The sequence below is a fragment of the Mus pahari genome, chromosome 2 (genome assembly GCF_900095145.1).
Source record: "Mus pahari chromosome 2, PAHARI_EIJ_v1.1, whole genome shotgun sequence".
Classification (NCBI taxonomy): domain Eukaryota; kingdom Metazoa; phylum Chordata; class Mammalia; order Rodentia; family Muridae; genus Mus; species Mus pahari.
In genome coordinates, this window is record NC_034591.1 from 111,311,199 (window position 1) to 111,316,929 (window position 5,731).

General features: G+C 45.3%; 1 long non-coding RNA gene across 1 annotated transcript in view; it reads left to right on the forward strand.

The window, feature by feature from the left end:
- The first annotated feature begins 1,167 nt into the window (after nucleotides 1–1,167).
- LOC115063418 overlaps nucleotides 1,168–5,731 on the forward strand; it is a 5,889-nt gene continuing 1,325 nt past the window's right edge. Inside the window, exons 1-2 of the long non-coding RNA XR_003843292.1 lie at nucleotides 1,168–1,334; nucleotides 1,426–1,579. This is a non-coding gene — a long non-coding RNA (uncharacterized LOC115063418). The remainder of the gene's footprint in view (nucleotides 1,335–1,425; nucleotides 1,580–5,731) is intronic.

The following is a 5,731-nucleotide window of genomic DNA, read 5'->3' on the forward strand; positions in this document are numbered from 1 at the left end:
CATGACCCTACCCTCAGGGTTCCTTTCTTATTCAAACTTAATTGCCATCCAACTCTCTCCTACAAATAACAATTTTCTTGACTTCTAATAGCTTGCATGAGTTTTAATCCTTCTTTAACTACTTGAAAAAAAAATCACTCCTTTTTCTCCACATTACGTCTGTAAGCCTTTACAGGTATTGCGACTGGAAGTTCTTACAAATTCATTCGTAGTTCTATATTTTCTATACCATGTACAGCAAACTTTATTCCACCATTGGTTGATATTTGGGGAATTTCTAGTCTGAGACTGTTGGGATTATTCGGCGTGTGCTGTCCCCGGATCTGCTACCATGGCGTTTGAGAAAGCCACAGAGTAAGATCTTCCCTTCCTTTGCTCCTGTCCCCTGAAGCAATGCACAAGACGCAGAAGGGCTTCCCCTGAAGCAGGTCATAGGACTCTAATTCTAGTGAGTTTACCCCCCATACCCCAACATCTGGAAGAGGGGACAGAGACACTGAGATGCCAAGAACCCGAGGGAAGATACTGCCAAGCCCTCTACTTCCAGCTTATTCTCACCAGGCCACACCCCTCTATCCACCTATCATACGTCTGCACATCACCATAAAAATAATGTTCCCTTTCTGGGTGTTCATTTCTAAAAGATCCCACATCACGAATAACCTGCACAAACTGGAGCGCTTTTCTCTTGTGCCTGTCTCTCCTCATAGGGACCCTCGGCCAGTGCTGTCAGTGCACAACTTTTGATCATATGCTTTCCAGGGTAGTGGAAAGGCTAGTGTTTTTTTGTTTGTTTATTTTTATTTTATTTTATTTTATTTTTTTTTGTTTTTAACCTGGGGATCTGTTCATTTAGTCTGTTTAAAATTTTTGTCTCAGCAGTGCCTTACCCTCATTGGATCTGAATGTGTCTAGCACAGCAATTAGGACATTTAAGCAAGAGAGGATTCAGTGATGCAGCTGCAGAGTAAGAAGCCATTATACGGGTAGAGTTTGTGGTGAGAGACAAAGTAGCAGGGTCCAGAAGCAGTTCCTGGAACAGGTGTTTGTGAAAGGAGGACTTCCATTGACTCCTCTAAATGTTTTACAGAAAGATATCCAAAGACAGATGAAGATTCCCCTTACACTTTCTTTCATGCTGTTCCTCGGATACAGGCAAAACCATTTTCCATCTCATATCATGCATGCAGTTGATGGATGGTCCAGTTGTTTGGATGAGATGAAAGACATTTCAGATCAGTGAGAAGGTGATAGATCTCTTGTGTACCCTGCAGGACCATCACGGAGGCCTTGTGTCATAGTTCAACTGGCAGTATTTGTATTCTTCCTTGGAGGTGGGTAAACAACAACACATTTAAAAGCAATGTTGGCTTAGAGCTGATGAAATGTGATCTTTAAAATAATATTCATGTTGTAATTTTGTAGGATAAACATTGAGTTCAGCAGCCTGAAAACACTGTCTCATTGAATTTAGTCTGCACAGTGGCCTCAGATGGTGGGTATGGTATTTTTGGCCATGGAGAGCCAGACACTTTAAACAAGATCAGAGATACTCGAGGAATCCAGGACTCAAGCTCTGGTATGTGTCACTTACTGAATACTGACTTCTCAGGGCAAAGAGACCCAATGATGTGGGGCTGCTGCATTGGAGGACGAACTCAACTGAGATGAAGAGAGACAAGGAGATGGGTTGGCCAATGCCTGCATGTAGCATGCGTGTGTGCGTGTGTGTGTGTGTGTGTGTGTGTGTGTGTGTGCTCTCTTGGTGTGCAAATGCATAAAGAGGTGAGAAACTGATGTCAGTTGTCTCCCTCTGTCATTCTCTACCTTTTTATTTTATTTTTTTCTCTTTTTTGAGGCAGGGTCTCTCACTGAGTGAGCCTGGAGCTCACTGTTTTGGCTAATCTGGCTGGCCAGTGAGCCCCCCCCCCAGGGCTCATTGCCTGCCCTCCAACACTAGAGTTATAGATGTGTGCTGCTGTGCTCAGCTTTCACATGGCCTCTGGTGCTCTGAACTCGGATAGCCGTGCTTGTGCAGCAAGCACTTCACCCACTGAGCCATCTCCTAAGCCCTCCTGAAGCTGTGATAGTTATAGGCCGCCTCCCTGGCCTGTGTGCTGGCCGTCTGTTGCCAGCATTAGCTACAAGGATGGAGCATTTCCTTGTGAGTACGCCTGCTCCTGAGATTACCCCTGTGGTCTGTTATCAACACAATTAGACTAAGGTTCAAAACATAAGACAGAACGTGTTCCTGCTCTGCCCCAAGCTCTCCAAGGTTTCCTATCTTACTTGGACAAAAGTCCAGGATCTAGGCATTCTTATGCCACGGTCTGGCTCCCTTTTTTATTACTCTTGCCCTCAGGCACGGGACAGCTTTCTTATTTGGCCAACTTGACTCTGTCTTAGTTTGTGTCTCCTGACTATAGACTTGGAGACCAGGATTTGAGTATAAATCACTTGTTTGGAAACTGCCCTTAGGAAATGGAAAAGGGAGCCGGAAAAGAGAAATACTCCTCTAGAGGGTGTGTTATCAAACCAGCAGCCACTATGGGCAACTGATCTAATTTCTCTGGCAAAATCAGATTCAGCGCCGACCATGTACAAGATGGGATAATAGTGTTCGCTTGCCCAAATGGCAGGGGCTCGGGGAACTTCTATGCCAAACGTTGCCGTTCCTGGCCTGTGTTTGTTCTCATTCCTGCTAGTGGCTATGTATGGCTAGTGACAGAGCAGGCTCCAGTGCTCAGAATGAACCCTGAGGCAAGGAAGGTACTGATGCTGCTTCCTTCATGTTGGATTGAGGTTAAAATAATGAAGTGTGATACATAGATATGAACAGGACCTGGCAAATGTCCGCTGCAGGCCAGGAACTGGCTGGTCCCTCTGCCCAGACACTCTCCCCTTCCTGTTTCTTCCAGTAATAGCTCCCCGTGGCTCCTAACATAGGAATTTATCTCCTGTCTGTTGTCTTTTTTCCTCCACTAGAGACTCCATGAAGCGGTTGCTCTCTCGTTTGGTAGATTGTATGAGTGCAGTAAAGTATTGGATGAGTGGATACTATGTTTGAGTTGTAATACTTAGGGACGAAGACTATAATTTATTGGTTCCTTCAAGTTTGACATTCCTGTTATGTTAGGTCTTGATTGTGAATAGCTTTGGATGTATGTCCCCCCCCCAAAAAAAAAACCCACACTGAATATCTTTGTTGTGTACATCCTTGTGTGTGTGCTGGTGCACATGCATGTTTGTATACATGTACATGTGGGCATGCGTGCATGAAGCTCCAGCACAGTTTTGATTATTCTTCAGGCACTGTCAACCTATTTTTATTTCTTTGCCTTTTTTTTTTTTAAATATTTGTTTATTTATTTATTGTAAGTACACTGTAGCTGTACACTCCAGAAGAGGGCATCAGATTTCATTACGGATGGTTGTGAGCCAACATGTGGTTGCTGGGATTTGAACTCAGGACCTTTGGAAGAGCAGTCGGCGCTCTTAACCACTGAGCCATCTCACCAGCCCCTCTTTGCCTTTTTTTGAGACAGCCTACAATTTGCTAAGAAGGAGAGCCTGGCTGGCCAGAGAGCCTCAGGAGTGTGTCTCTCTGCTGGGACTATAAGTGCGCGCCACCACAACTGCCTCTTTTTTCCCCCCACATGAGTTTTGGGGATTCAACTCAAGCACTCACGTTTGTGCAGTAAAAGTGCTCTAATCATGGAGCTGTTTGCCCAGCCCAATACTGAATATCTTATCGTGTGCCAGGCTCTGTTCAAAGTGCAAGGAACACTGGGATATGTCAACAGGGAATGATTTTGGCAGGAAGCACCAGAAGCACCAGCGGCAATGGCATTAACCAAGTGACGGCTTCAGTTTTCTCATGTAATTAGAAGTCTAGACACAAGCAATCCCCTGCTCATATGGTGGCCCTGAGGGGCTATCAAGGACCGTGCCTACTTCTCCTTCATGTTGTCCCAAGTTTGTTGCCTCAACACTAGCAGTTTCTGTGTTCCAGGCAGGAAAGAGAAATGGCAAAAGGGAGATTTTGTGCTCCAGAGAACCCTATACCTTGGCATGCTTTCCTGGAAAGCTACACCCAACAATTCTCTGTCACCTTGTGGCTTTTCCTGACAAATGGAGCTGCAAGAAAGGCACTATTAATTTCTGTCTTGTTCTGTTTGGTTTGATGGGTTCCTCACTTGCACACAAAAGTTTTGAGGGGAGGAGGGGGGGAGATATAGTTGCTGGTCCTTGATTGAGGACCAGCGTCATTGGTCGTGAAAGCATGGTGTATGTAGGCTGTACCTGTAGTGTAGACACAGCTGACAAGGCAGCAAACACTCCCCTCCCCACCCCCAGCTACACACCTCCTTTCCAAATACTCCCAACAGCTATGAGTGGTATGCAGAGTGATCAGGGTGGGGAGGAGTTGAAAGGTGATCCAGGTTCCAGGAGTTATTGAGAGTTGACCTTGGAGCTGGCTTCTTCTGATTAGAGAGGCAGCCTTGCCAAGGTCAGGCACACCTTTGCTGATCTACTGTTGGTTATAGTTTAATCTAGGAAAAGAGAAAAGCAGAGCCAAGCCCACCTACTTCTACAGAACAGAAGATGGCTAACATGCTCTGCAGCCTTATGAAGCTCTCCTCCTCCCCCTCCCTCCCTCCCTCCTCCCCTCCCACCCTCTCTCCTTCCTTTTCTCCCTCTCTTCCTCCCTCACACACAAAGAAGTTGAAGTTGCTCTTTGATAGTGATGAAAAAATGAGCATTGGGGGATATGCTAAACAGTGTTCATATTTTCTTTCGGAGTGGGGTGTGTGTGTGTGTGTGTGTGTGTGTGTTTTCATATGGTGAAGCATGGAAGGCAAAGCATCAGGCCCCACACAAACTTTTTTGTATAAGCAAGGGGCCCTTCAAACAAAACAAAACAAAACAAAAGAATTATTAGTGCTTTTCTTAGTTCCTTTGTTGCCAAGGGTGGGTTGACACAAGGTGGGTGAGAATGTTCTTTTCTGCCCCTGGGAAATCAGGCAGCTATGGACATTTAAATGTTCTTATTAATTTATTCATGCACATACTCCTGTGAGTTGTGGAGGTCAGAGGTCAGCTTTCAGGAACTTGTTCTCTTCGACCCACATGTTGGACTAATTCAAGGTGCCAAGCTTGGCAGAGGACTCCTTTACTCACCGAACCGTCTCGGTAACCCGGATGTAGACATATTTGTAATAGAGAGAACAGTTTCAGGGAAGTTCTGTTAATGAGTAGAGGAGTCTGTGACTGTAGAGGTATAAAAGGGAGTGCTAGCTGTTGACTCAGGACGGTGGCTTCCAGGGCCTATCTGTGGCACTCTAACACCATCCGCACATGTGTGGTACACAATCCTATTTCACATATGGACGGCCTCAGAACCACTTTGATATGCATCTCACATCAAAAGTCAGTTGTCAGGAAGGCATGTGGCAGGGGTTGATTTTGATTCTGTGCTGCCAGAGCCTGAACCCCAAACTTCACTCTAGGCAAGAGTTCCACCACTGAGGTATGTCTCCCACCCCACAGACCTTCTGTGTCTTACACATGACCACAACAGCATCTAATGTGATTGGACTTGCTTATCCTTGAGCCTCAGCTGATGTTTTTTTTTTTTTTTTTTTAATGGCAGTCATTTTCTATCAGTGTCTTATGCTATGGGAGTTGTTCTTTACATGAATCGAGAACTCTGACTCCTAACAAAACCCTG